Source organism: Peromyscus californicus, unplaced genomic scaffold (genome assembly GCF_007827085.1).
Source record: "Peromyscus californicus insignis strain IS unplaced genomic scaffold, ASM782708v3 Scaffold_8__1_contigs__length_139910024, whole genome shotgun sequence".
In the NCBI taxonomy this organism is placed as follows: Eukaryota; Metazoa; Chordata; class Mammalia; order Rodentia; family Cricetidae; genus Peromyscus; species Peromyscus californicus.
This window is the reverse complement of record NW_026294606.1, coordinates 9,685,043-9,699,557: the sequence shown is the minus strand read 5'-3', so window position 1 is coordinate 9,699,557 and position 14,515 is coordinate 9,685,043.

The window sequence follows — 14,515 nt, the reverse complement described above, 5'->3', positions numbered from 1 at the left end:
TAAATCTATACCTTGCCACATGGCTCATGGCTTACCGGCATCTTTACATGTTTCTTGCTATGGCGACTGGCAGTGTCTCCCTGACTCAGCCTTCCACTTCCCAGAATTCTCTTCTCTGCTTGTCCCGCCTGTACTTCCTGCCTGGCTACTGGCCAATCAGCATTTTATTTATACAAAGCAATATCCACAGTAGTTTAGACTCCAAATACAGAGGGAGAAATCTATCCTTTCAACCATTCCAATTGAAGCCTTTTATTTGAGACCAATCATTAGGTTTGTTTGTTTTTATTTTTTATTTTTATTTTATTTTTGGTTTTTCGAGACAGGGTTTCTCTATGTAGCTTTGCGCCTTTCCTGGAACTCACTTGGTAGCCCAGGCTGGCTTTGAACTCACAGAGATCCACCTGGCTCTGCCTCCCGAGTGCTGGGATTAAAGGCGTGCGCCACCACCGCCCGGCTTTGTTTTTATTTTTTATTTATTTTTAATTTTTTTATGTAACCCAGGCTGACCTTGAACTCATCATCCTCTGGCCTGTGCCTCCTCTGTGTTGGGATTATAAGCACAGGCCTCCATGCTGGGTTTCGCATTGATTCGTATAAGCAAACCTGTCCATTTGCTGTCTGTGGTCCTAAGCCTGGCTGCCTAGGCCTTAGCCACATGCCCAGCATGGAGTGGAGGAGCCATGTGTGGGGTTTTCTAAAGGAAACTAGAGGACCAATACCTGAGCAAGGGTTCTTGGGCTATTTGGAGACTGGTGTTCATGACTGGGAGATGAGGAATGCTTTGTGGGTAGGGAGAAGCATAGAGGAGGACCCCCCCCCCCAAGGGGAGTAATGGGGAGGGTCAGGGCAGCACTTCTGTTCTGTGAATCAGGTGGCTCCCCTCAGCCTCTAGCAGTCAAGGCTCTGAGGCATGGCTTCAGGCTCCCTTCTGGCGGATGGGCACCACAAACATGCTCCTTAATTCTTGTGGCACCCAGCATCTGTGAGACACAATGTAAAGCACACAGTAGGTGCTCAATAAATGCAGATTCTAGCTTCTCCCCAGAGACATGTGGACAGCCTTCACCAGGACTTTGAAGAACCATGAGCCTTTTGGTGGATCTGGTGCTCTCTGAGGGTTTACACTCGAAGACTAGAACCTCAAAGGGACACAGCAGGATCCCGAGGGAGCAGCTCCTTCTCCAGGTAGGAAGAGGCACTGTGATCTGAACAGGTTGGTGATCTGGGGACCTACTCCTCGATCGGAGGCCACCATTGTGAGTGGGTGGGGCCCCTGGAAAAGTGTCCCTGTCCTTCGATTTTCTTTTCTTTGTTTTTGTTTCTTTGAGAGAACATCTTACTGTATCTGATCTGGAACTTGTTATATAGACCAGCCTGGCCTGGAACTCACAGGGATCCACCTGCCTCTGTCTTCTGAGTGCTAGGATTAAGAACATAAGGCATGGAAAGAAGAATTATATGAGCAAGGCGAGGGGTGGGGTGGGGGTGGAGTGGGGTGGGGGGGTCGAGATCATAATGGGGAAATCTTCAGCGACAACGGAACCAAGCTCGGTAGGAACTCACAAACTTTAGACCAACAGCTGTGGAACCTGCATGGAACCAGACTAGGCCCTCTGCATATGGGAGACAGTTGTGTAGCTTGGTCTGTTTGAGGGCCTCTGGCAGTGGGATCAGGATCTATCCCTGGTGCATGAGCTGGCTTTCTGGAGCTGATTACCTATGGTCAGACACCTTGCTGAGCCTTGATGCGGGGGGAGAACCTTGGTCCTGCCTCAGCTGAATGTACCAGACTTTGCTGACTCCCCATGGAGAAGGGGTTGGGGAGTGGGGAGAAGGCTGGTGGGAGCGGGAGGAGGGATGAGAGGGGGATCTGTGGTTGGTATGTAAAATGAATAAAAAAATTTCTTAAATTAAAAAAAGAAAAAGAAAAAAGCCAGGCAGTGGTGGCGCACGCCTTTAATCCCAGCACTCGGGAGGCAGAGCCAGGTGGATCTCTGTGAATACGAGGCCAGCCTGGTCTACAGAGTGAGATCCAGGATAGCCACCAAAATTATGCAGAGAAACCCTGTCTCAAAACACACACACATACACACACACACACACACACACACAAAAAAAAAAAAAAAAAAAAAAAAAAAAAGAAAGAAAGAAAGAAAGAAAGGGAAAAAAGATCATAAACCAACAACCCCGTATTAGCTCTGCCCTGTGAGGGCCTGCCTGCTTAGCGGGGACAGATATGGACTGGGAGGGCCTTGTTCCAGCCGCAGGGTGTCCCTTCATGCCAGCCTCAGGGGTTGGGCTGGAGGCTCAGGGCTTGACAGTTGTATTATTACAAGTTCCTTCATCTCACCTGTTCTCCCTACCCCGCTTCTCCACAGGTCCCCGCCACCGAAGAGCGGCCAGGAGAGGACAGGAGGTCCTGACGTGCCCTCTGACTAGCACCATCTCCAGCCTGCAGCAGGTCCCTGGGCTGGGCGTCTGCCTGTCCCCTTCTCTGGCAGTGGGCTTGCCTGTCCCTGCAGTACTGCAGCCCTGGGGCCTTGCCTGCTCCAGCTGCAGCCGGTGCCTTCGGAGGGAGGAGGTGTGGTCTCTGCAGGGTTAATGATTGCTCAGGGGAGGTGGAGATGGTGCCAAAGTCTGCGGGCTGCTGGCTCCAGACGGTGCCCACCTGTGCCTGGTGCACATCACTGCCTCTGTGCCCCTTCCGGGGCACATCCGGCTCAGCTGCTTCGGGGGCTCTTAGCCGGGGGTAAGCTGGGGTCCTTGGGATTGAGGCAAACTTTGGGTCTTTCAGACTCATTCGCTGACATCTTGCGGGGCGGGGGGCGGGGGGGTGGTGGTGGCGCGGGCACCAGAAGGCAGAGCTAGCTGTGACACTAGCCACTTTACTGGGTTGGGCAGAACTAGGCTTGAATTGGTGAGGACACCTGTGAAGCCTGTTTCTTCTAGAATGTAGGGCTAAGACCTCCTCTCCAGGCTGAGGCAGCCGGGGTTCTGCCTTCCCAAGACCCTGGGGGTATTTGGAGCAGCCGAAGGGATCCTTCAAGACTGAGGGGGAGGACCCCCTAGGAAGTGAATTAACCACCTCATTTGCTATCCAGAAAGAGGTGAGGAAGATTGCTGAGTCTGGCCCTGGGCCTGAGGGGGAAAGGCTGGCTCCACTCTGCTGGGCTCAGATCTTCTTTCAGTTCCATTCATACTTTGAGTGGGTTGCTGAGTGCCTTTGGGCCTCAGTTTCTGCATCTGTAGAGTGAGCATGGTGTTACCAGTAGCCCCTGGAGGGCTCATAAAGCAGGCAGGGCAGGGGTATGGAGGCTGTCTGTCACAGACTCAGACATCAAGTGCTGGGTCACCTCAGAGAGTACTAACCATGCTAACCCCAACCCTAGCTCAGTCCTTGTCCTGGTCATAGGGTGAAGGCTCTGGCAGGCCAGCCCTTGTTCAGACAGGACTCACTTGCCTGTTGGCTTGATTTCAGAGAACATTGATGTTCTCCTGGTCAGCACAGGCCATAGCCTGATCCCACCTTGTTCCTCAGCAGGGGAACGAAGCTGAGGGAGAGGGAGGCTTGCTTGGTGCTGGACAGCCAGTATGTGAAATGCTGGAATCCAGAACTGGGGCCTGATCCATACCTGTCTCCCAGAAGAAGCAGTTGGCTGGGGAGGAGGGGCATTGCCTTTGGCTACAGGAAGCCCGGTGTCCCTGAGGAAGGAAGCTAAAATGTACCTGAGTCCCTGTCTTTGTATCTGGACCACTTAGCTGGGCTGGTGGGATCAGGAGCAGCCCCTGTGGGGTCCGCAGAGGGGCACCTGGGTCCAGCCTTGTTTGTAGCTGGGATTTCACCCTCTCCCCCTTGTTCTTGGCTGTCCCTCTGCACTGCCGTTTTTTAGGGTGATGAAAAATAACTGTACAACAGCCGCTTCCTGGGGAGCAGCTGTGGGAAGGAGTAAAAGAAAGCGGAAGTGAAAGACAGGACTCAGGGAGCTGCGGTGGGGATGAGGATGAGTGGGTGGCTGTGGGGTGGGGGGCCCATGGCCGGGCCTTTAGCAGAGGAAGAGGTCCCTTCCCCTGGGGTCCTCCCAGAAGTCCTGGGTAGGTATGAGGTCCTCACTACCAGTGGATCGAATTCTAGAGGTGTTTGGTTTCCTGGAGTCTTGTGAGGTGTGGCCAAAGCATCCTCTGAGCTGAGGGGAAGGAGCCCTTGCTGGGTCAGGCCCAGCAGAGGATGGCCTGGGCATGGGGGTTCATAGAATGATTGGGAGTCCCTAACGCTCCTGACCTTTCCTCAGACACTTTACAGCATGAGTAGATGTAAATTTTTATTTTTAACTGACACAAAGTAATTGAACATATTGGTAAAGTACAGCATAGCATCTCCACATCCATATTCATTTATGATTAGAGCAGAGTATTGGCCTCTCTCTCACCCCGACAGGTCTCATGTCTTTGTGTTGGGAGTGAGCAAACTCCTCTCCACTAAATACTCTGAAACTTCCAGTTAACTTGTCCCTCACAGCTCCCCTGCTGTGGTAGAGAGCTTCCTGTTCAGCCCCAAATGAATGGGATCGGAGCTTGGGAGCAAGGACCTGGGATTTCTGGGGTCTAGATTTCTCTTTCTTCCTCTCCCTACCTCTGTTCTCTTTCTTCCCCTCCTTACCTCCATCACCCCTTCTTCTCCCTCCCTCCCTGCTTCTCTGTGCTTTACAAGCTCGTTCTTCATAGCTCAGGCTAGCATAGAACTGGAGAGCCTCCTGCCTCCTGACTAATGGGATACTGGCCGTGCTCCAGGCCCAGCCTCCCATCTCCTAGAGAAGCAAACTGTATCAGGTGCACAGTGGTCGGTGGCTGACGTCAACAGGGTCTCACTTCACACCCAACTTGACTTGAGGTTCTCCATAGGAGAAAAGGGGTGAGTTTCCCTAGCCCAAGTCCTTGGGCACCTCCCCTCACTTTCTTCTCCCTTATGTCCTGGAACAAATGTCCCCTGACTGGGGCTCAGAGGCTCCATTTGTGACCTGAGCCTGTAGGGAGACACATGCAAATGCAGGGCGAGACTGCAGGGTGTGGGCCACGGACAGGACGCCGCAGGGAAGAAGAGCACCGCTTGTGGAAGAGACCCAGGTCCCCCAAGGACTTGGCTTGCCAAGGGTGGGAAGTGTGTCCTACAGCCAGTATGAGCTTTGGACAGGCATGATGTTGGGAGTGGCTCTGCCCATCTAAGTGACGCAGGTCACCTGATGCTTTCCTGTCTCAACACATTTTTCTTAAGTGATAGAATCCAGGAGACGGTGGTGCAGACTGCAGAACTTTGGCCTCATTATGATCAATGAGTATGTTTGTGAAAGGTCACAGTGATAAAGGCGACAAGAGAGTGAGACCCGGGATCAGCTCATGCAGTCTGGGGAGAGGACCAAAAGGAGCCCTGGGCATGGCCCCTGCGACTGCTGTGGAGTGCTGGGCAGGAGAGCCAGTTCCCCAGAGGTTTAAGGTTCCCAAGAGGCAAAGAGGAGCATCTAAGCCGTCTCTCCCCGCCAGGAGATGGTGACGAGTCAGGGGAGATGGCACGTGAGCGTGCAGATGTGGATCACCATCATCTGAGTTACACTACGCAAACAGGAGGGAAAGTGGGCGGAGCTTGCCTGGATGGTGAGCAGGAAGGGGGCTGTCATTGGAGGCCTTGGTGGCCGTGGAGAATGAAGGCCCCAGTTCAGTTCCTTTTTCCTCAGCCTCATCTCTGGCGGTGCTGTGGAGCCTGGGGGGAAACATGGCACATCAGAAAGAGAGAGAGGGAGAGGGAGGAGCTAGAAGGGAGAAAGGAGAAGGAAGAGGAGGAGGAAGAGAGGAGAAGCAAAGCCCTGAAACGGGAGAACAAAGGTGTGTCCCCTGCTGAGCATGGGACCCAGGGCCCTGAGCATGGCAGCCCAGTGCTTTTAAATTTTATTTTGAGGTACAGCCTTCCCAGGTTTCTAGGCTAGCTTTGGACTTTCAACCCTCCTGTCTCACCCTCCAACTAGCTGGGGTTACAGGCACCACCATACCCCACTAGATTGGGGTCCTGTCAATGACTGTGGTGGGTTCCTTCTAAGCTTCTTTGCTAAGGAAATGACAGCAGGTGCCAAGGGGCCAGCCCGACACTGCCCTTCATTGCCAGCTCCCTTTCCCATGATGAGCTGGGTGGAGAAACTTCCTTCTTGGGAGACTGGCCGAGATGAACTTTGTGACAGGGATGAGTTGTACACACATCAGTGACTGATCAGCCTGTGCTGGTTTCTTTACTTCCAATAGAAGGAAAAGGATTGAAGAAAGGACAAAGGAGTTAGGCTCAAGGTTATGACCCCATGGAGATGTCAGATCTTCACATGCCCAGCCAGCAAGAAAGCCCAGGACCTTCTTCACATGGCACATGCATCAGCACTCTGCTGCCCCCGACTCTCATCCACCTGCCACCGTCCCCACTCCCACGATCACACCATCACCTCCATCAGTTCCACCTAGACCCCACTCTCATCCTCTCACTGCCATCTCCACCCTGCACCGTTGCCCCAGACACAGACCCTGCCTCCATTTGTAGCAAGCTTTGCCCTGGCTGCTGTGCTCTGCCCTCTGCATTTCAATCTCAGAACATGGGGCATGGAGCAAGCTTCCTAGTGACTTCAGTGAGAGTGCAAAGGCAAGGTGAAGGTGCAGGTTCCTGCACAAAAGGAAGAGACTCAAATCTGTGGAGCACCTGAGAGCTACAGACCGTGGGCTGGCACCACAGCAGCCCCAGGGCAGAGCCGAGCAGAGCCGGGCTCAGGAAGGGCAGCGAGTCACCCACCAGGACTGACCCTCGCCAGGACTGACCCCCACCAGGACTGACCCCCGCCAGGACTGACCCCCGCCAGGACTGACGCCCACCAGGATTGACCCCCACTCCTGCCTTCACTGACCTTGTCTGAGTCACCCACCAGGACTGACGCCCACTCCTGCCTTCACTGGCCTTGTTTGCTTGGTTTTCTGCATAGTTCACAAATCCATCCCCTCACTCTGCCAGCGATGCAAACCTCCCGCAGGATGTGGGAACCCCTAGTCTTCAGGGTCCACTGGTGATCAGCTACCTCCCCACTTCGGGGCTGGCACCCTGTTTCCTGACTCTGGCTGACTCCTACACTTGATTCCTGAGAGGTAAAAATCTGGGCCGAGTCTAAGACTGTGTGACCAATGATTTTAGTGGGTATAGATAGAATTCTAGGTTGGAAATAATTTGTTTTCAGCGTTTTGCAGAAATAGTGTTCTGGCCACTCACTGCTGTATAATAAAATATTCCAGAGCACAGTGGCTTAAACAACAGTCTATTATTATTAATATTTATGATTCTGTAGGAATTTAGATTAGGTATAGCAAGACTTGCTCAACTCTGCTCATGGTAACTGGGGCTTCAGCTAGGATTTTGTGCAAGGCTGTAGTAGTGGGACGGAGTGGGCATCTTTCTCACAGTTTGGCAGCCTCAGGGACTCATGGCCCCAGCACTATTGAATTGGGACTGGGTAATTCTGGGTGGGGGCAGGCCTGTATGGTAGAGTCTCTATATACTAAATGCCCGTAGCAAGCCCCAAATTTTGAGACATTTCTGTTCTTGGATGTTGGTCTTCATGGAGCCTCTTGTATCACTCTGGGGGTACCAATTATTACAATTTTTCCTGGGTCTCTTGCATTTTATGTGTCCTCAGAGTTGATCTTTCCACACTCTTGTTGGCTTGAATTTGCAGTTCTGTGTGTGGCTGTGGAGTCTGGGGGAGAGGAGCTCAGTTTTATTGTGCTTGCCCACTTCCCTGCCTCTGTGACTATGGCTGAATCTAGGTAACCCTAGTTGGTGGCCTTGGGTTGAGAGTGACACTCGTTACCTGAAGGCCACACTGCAAAGTGATCCTGGTCTACACAGAGAGTTCCAGGAGAGCCAGAGCTGCATAGAGACCCTGTCTCAAAAACAACAAAACCCCAAACAAACAAACAAAAAAGCCCCACACCAAAAACAAACAAACAAACAAACAAAAAAAAACCCCAATCTTCAATCCCAGCACTTTGGAGGCAAAAGAAAGTAGGTCTGAGTTCAAGGCTAGTCTGGTCTACAAAGCGAGTTCCAAGCCAGTCAGAGCTGCAGACACAGAGCCTATCAAAACAAACAAACAAATAACAACAAAACCCCAACCACCACCATCCTGCTTAGAAAGCTTGCGTCTGGGCAGGACTCTGCGTGGGTACGTATCCCCAGGCATAGGCTTTGTCTCAGTGTGGTTTCCTTCTGTCCACTGGGGACTGACTATCAAACAGGAGCTCTGAATGGCCAGTCCCTCTCTGTGCCCACAGGAGTGCCACTGGCGGCTTGCTCCCCTCTGTGACAGTCCATTCAAAGGTAGCTCAGGCTGCTTTCCAGCACAGCTGTTCATTCCTGGCTCAAAAGGCAAGGAGATTCTGCCAGTCTTGCAGCCTTGGCAGAAGGCATCTCTGGTGCCGTGTTCTGATGATGATCGCTCTTTCTGATGTTCTCATGGGGTGTGTCCTAGTCAGGGTTACTGTTGCTGTGATGAGACACCATGACCAAAATCAAGTTGGGGAGGAAAGATTTCATCTGGCTTATGCTTCCAAATCATTGTTCATCATTGAAGGAAGTCAGGACAAGAACTCAACGGCAAGAGGCCCTTACCATTGAGTGAGAGTGGAAGAGTGCAGCTTACTGACTGGCTTATCATGGCTTGCTCAGCCTGTTTTCTTATAGAAACAGGACCACCAGCTCAGGGATAGCACCACCCACCATGGGCTAGGCCCTCCTCTATCAATCACTAATTAAGAAAATGCCCTACAGTCCAATCTTAGGAGGCATTTTCTCACTTGAGGTTCCCTCCTCAGATGACTTCAGCCTGTGTCAAGTTGACATAACAGTATGCAGCACAGGATGTTAATGGCTCAGTAAAGAGGTGACTGAGTTATGACACAGACACTAAGAACATTGAAAGCAAATGTGGTCACTCACTGCTCCAAGAGGAAGGAGCTTGCCATAGTGCTACATAAGGAAGCCCAGATGGGCCAGAAAGCAGAGGGAGGGAGAGAAGGAAGGCATGGCAGGGCCTTTCTTGAGTTTTCATGGGAAGAAAGGTAGACAGGAAGTCAGAGTGCAACCAGTCAGGACTGGGTGTGTGGTAATCTCTGGGTGCTCTGGGATGCAGGAATAATCACCTAGCTGTTTATTACACGGTTCTGGATTTGGTGTGAGAGTGAGACATTGAAGCGTGGTTGGAACTCTGGCTCTAAATTGTACAGGAAGGTGTGTCTGAAGGCCTTGTTTGCTGTCTCTGGAATTAGCTCTAGTCTTTTCCAGCCAGCCACACCCCAAACACGTCAGAAGATCATAAACTACAGAAAATAAAAAGCCATAATTAGCAAGCCTGATTCAGCCAGTACTCAGGAGGCAGAGGCAGGGGGAATGCCACAAGTTCAAAGCCAGCCTGCTCTACAGATGAAGTTCCAGGCCAGTCAGGGTGATAAGGATGCAGATACAGTTTCCTTTCCTTGCAGAGAAATGTCAAAAAAAATGAATAAGATTAATTATCTGCCATACCACATAAAATAATTTATCTTCTTTATGTCCTTGACCTGCCTCCTCCCCATGCTTGCTTCCTTCATGATGGGTAATCAGCAGACATTTGGGCAGCCATCAGCTGAGCAAGGCTGGCCCCTGCTGGTAGATGTAGATGGCAGCCAGTACCTGTTGAGGGAGCAAGTAGGGGCACTCATCATGTAGCAGGCACTCAGAACATGCCAGCAGACATTTAAAATGGCCAGTACCTCAACCCCCGACACTTCTTCACACTCAGTGTCTTCTATCAGTTTGGGCAAAACTGCGTGTCTTAGTCAGTGTTCTATTGCTGTAGACGCCATGACTACAGCAGCTCTTATAAAAAGCATTTAATTGGGGCTAGCTTACAGTTTTGGAGGTTGAGTCCATTATCATCATGGTGGGGAGCATGGCGGTGTGCAGGCAGACGTGGTGCCGGAGAAGCAACTGAGAATTCTACATCCTGATTTGCAGTCCCCAGAAAAAGAAAGATCCTGGGCCTGGCTTGGGCTTTTGTAAGACCAAAGCTCACTCCCAATGACACACTTCCTCCAACAATGCCACACCTACTCCTAATCTTTACAATCCTTTTAAAGGGTTCTACTCTCTGGTGACTAAGCATTCAAATATCTGAACCTATGGAGGCTATTATTATTATTATTGTTTTGTGTTTGTTTTTTGAGACAGAATTTCTCTGTGTAGCCCTGACTGTCCTGGAACTCACTCTGTAGACTAGACTGGCCTCAAACTCACAGAGATCTGCCTGCCTCTGCCTCCTAAATGCTGGGATTAAAGGCGTGTGCCACCACCACCTGGCTATGGGGGCTGTTCTTATTCAAACCACTACACTGAGGCAAGATCGAACTGAATCAAACAGAAGGCTCATGTTGGGCCTTCAGAGCCCATGGACAACAAGGAGGTGGAAACCAGACTTGACTGTTGAGGGGACATTGAGTGCAAGGGAGCCAGCCATGGCAGAGTTTGGGGAAGAAAGGCACCAGGAGTGGGGATATCAGTCTCGAAGGGGCAAGAGTTGAGTTTCTTCCATAATAGTAATCACTAACATTTATTCTGTACTTACTGGGAGCTGGCACTACAGTGTACAGGCCAGTGTACCTTCTGCCCAAGGAAGCCGGGGGACTGTACACAGAGTCTGGGGTGCACCAACCACCCTGTTGAGTCTCTAGTGTCCCATATTAGCCTTAGGTAGCTTGGAATCCGTGGACTCATTCATTCGTTTCAATAAGGATGGGAAGGGAGTCATTTCCTTCTGGAAAGCACTGAGGTGTGTGGATAGAAAACACCCTGTAGATCAGCAGGCAAGTGAGTGGCTGGGAAAGCAGGAGCTTCATATGCAGAGGGCAGGGTGGTATGCAAGAGTGATGGAGACATGGTTGGAAAGGGCTGGAAGGGCAGCATGGCATGTGGGAATGTTAGCCATGAGGCTGGGGGGGGGGGGGTCACTGGGAATCTTGGAAGCTCTGATATAGAGTTTGTACTCTGATAACCAGGAACCATCACAGGGCTGTAAGCAAAGGACGAGAGGACGGTGAGACTGCTTGAGAGCAGGGGGTGGGCTTTCGTTGGAGGGGATCCTCAGGAGGCTGATGACGCTGAACATGGGAGGGGAGGGCGGCCCATGTGACGCAGTGGAGTGGAACGGAGCAGGAACAATTGGATGTGACAGTTCTAGAGCAGAGATATGAAGGGGTGTTGCCCTGAGTGTGTGATAGAGGACCTCAGCTACGTGATTCATGGCCAACTCGGCCTTTCTCTCTCCTGCCTCCCTCTCTCTCCACCCACCTGGCCCTCTGAACCCTTGATTCTGGACGGTGCCATTGTGTGTGAGACAGGAGAAGCAGAGTGGTGGTTGAGGTGAATTCCAGAGTCAAAAGATCTGTGTTCAGATCAAGTCTGGTCACTGCTTCCTGTGTAGCCTTAGGCATGCCACTGACTCAGCCCAGTAATGTTTTTGTTTTGTTCTGTTTCGAGACAGCGTTTCTCTGTATCTTTGAGCCTTTCCTGGAACTCACTCTGTAGACCAGGCTGGCCTTGAACTCACAGAGATCCACCTGCCTCTGCCTCCCAAGTGCTGGGATTAAAGGTGTGCGCCACCACTGCCCAACTCAGCCCAGTAATTAACAGCTGCCCCATGATTACAGAAACAAGGCTATCACATACCCAAGGCACTTAGAACAGTGCCCAATACTCAGTGGGTGCTGAATTCTGGGCTTACGTGTAGGTTCAAGCATCTTTCCTACCCGCGAGTTCCCTGTGGGAGATGAATAGAAGGTGGTAGAGGCCATGGCAGAGTTAAAGAGTGAAGGCCATTGAAGCTTGGGGACTGTAGCAGTAGGGAGGGCTGGGCCCAGGCGCCTTTCCCTGACACCACTTTTCTTAGGTCCCTCCACGATGGCCTGGCTGTGGCTGCTCTGTGCACTGCTTTCTGCTTCCATGCTGTCTGGTGAGTGCCTCCCTCCCCTACAAGAGCAGTGTTAAACTGGGGACCCCTAGCAGGACCTTGTGGGGACCAGTCCTCACTAGTAAATGCCCAGCTTGAATGGCTCACCCTAGACAGGCCCTAGGAGGGCTATAGGGAGTCTTGGTCTAGGTGGGTGGGCTGGGCTGAAAGTTGGCTGTAAGGATAAGGGTAGGCATCCAAAGGACCAACTGATGGTGGGCTTCAGGGTATACAGATCTCCCCTGCTGTGTGTCCCTACAGTGACAGCCAACAGGCCACCAGTGTTTGGGAACAATATGTCAATTGCGACTCTGCCAGAGGACTTACCATTGGGTGAGTAATGGTCCCTGTGCTGGGACAGAGCAGAGCTTTGTAGCCTGATGGTTTCTCCAGTCCCGCCTGGCCCCACGGCCTGCAGCTGCTTATAAAATAATCATTCGGAGGCACATATTCATTACCAATTGCATGGCCTACGGCAGGCTTCTCTCTAGCTAGCTCTTCTAACTTGACCCATTTCTGTTCATCTATAAGTGGCCACGTGGCCATGGCTTACCGGTACTTTCACATCTCGCTTCTCCTGGTGGTGGCGTCTGCTCTGCCTCTCCCTTTCTCCTTCCTGTCTCACTCTTTGAATTTCCTATAACCTGACTTGCCACAGGCCAGAGCAGCTTTTTTATTAACCCATCATAGCAACACATATTCCCAGCATACAGAAAGACATCCCACAGCAGAGCATTTACCCAAGGTTGTCACATAGGCTCAGGCTCCCCGCTCATGTCTGAGGAACAGCCCCCGAATGACCGTATGTATAGTCAGCTCTCCGCATCTGCAGTTTCACGTTGCGGGTTCAGCCTCCATGGGCTAAAATACTTGGGGAAAAAAAGTTGCAGTAGCTTTTGTTCTTGGCCTTACTTTATAAACTAACCCCTCCCACCATACTTGGTGTTACCATTATCTAGAGGGGATTGAAGTCAGGGGAGGCAGGCTTGGATTCTACCCAAATGCTCCATCACTTTACACGAGACCTGAGTACTCACTGATTTGAGTGGCTGAGGAGGGTCCTAGCCCATTTGTGATTGGTTGATTCCGAGGCTGTGAAGGACAGAGGACCTCAGTCATGACTCCTCACCAGCTTGAGGACAGAGCACCTCAGACAAGGTTCCCACTCACTGGCTTGCCTCCCGTGCTTCCTCAGGCAGCAGAACCATGTCTTTCTGCATCTTAGCATCTCCTAATCGGGAAATGTCTTTCTTATCATGGAGAGGGCCATTTAACACAGTTCTTTTTTTTTTTCTCAAAAAGAAACAAAAATTAAAAAACAGGCCTGGAGAAATGGCTCAGCGGATAAGAGCACTGGCTGTTCTTCCAGAGGTCCTGAGTTCAATTCCCAGCAACCACATGGTGGCTCACAACCATCTGTAACGAGATCTGGCACCCTCTTCTGGCATGCAGGCAGAACATTGTATACATAATAAATCTTAAAAACAAAAAACAAAAAAACAGTCATTAAATGGGATGTGTGCCTTTACAATCAAGAGTGTTTCCTCCACAGAACACTGCACAGGCATTTCTAGTCTCACTGAAGTCTAGTGCCCAGAGGCAGGAAGAGAGGCTGGATGGTGATTAGGGGATCAGAATCCCAGATTTCAAGTCCCATTTGCATCTCTGCCCTGTGGGCAGCTGGACCAGACCACCCTAACAGAGGTGGCCATGGACCTGGGACAGTCCTGTTCATCTGCAGGTGACGTGGCCTTCTGGTTGGTGGCTACAGACAGTGATAATGATACTCTGACCTATGGGATTACTGGTTCCTATGCATACTTCTTCTCTGTCACCCCAGACACGGGGGAAGTGAAGCTGGACAGCCCTTTGGACTACGAGGTAAAGAGTGGTGGGGTTGGGAAAGCCCAGAGAGAGGGAGTGGGCAGGGTGGCTCTTGGAGCCCGAGTCCTGGGAGCATGGCTGGGATCTCACACTGACAGGGGCCTCTTCTCCCTGCTGCTTCAGACACTCTATTCCTTCAAGATCAACATCTCCGTGTATGACCAGCACAACAGTCCAGTGAGTTGAAAGGAGAGAGGGGAGGGTGATTGGGGGTGGGACAAACAGGGTCCCAAGTGTCCACTTCTGATCATGTGTCTATTTTAGGCAAGCAGAGAGTGCCCCAGCTGATAATACTTCAGTGCTGATTGCTTTCAAAATTATGTGTTTACCTTGTCATACAATATGACCAAGAGTTTGATATTTATTAACTATATAAGGATTTTGTACATAAAATTACAGTGTTGGACTACATTAATATAAATACTGATTTAAAAGTGATTTATTTTTATGCTATGTGATTGAATGCTTTGTTTGCATGTATGCCTATGCACCCACCACGTGCATGCCTGAAGCCTGCAGAGGCCAGAAGAGGGCACTGGATCCTCTGGAACTGGAGCACCGCCATGAGGGTGCTG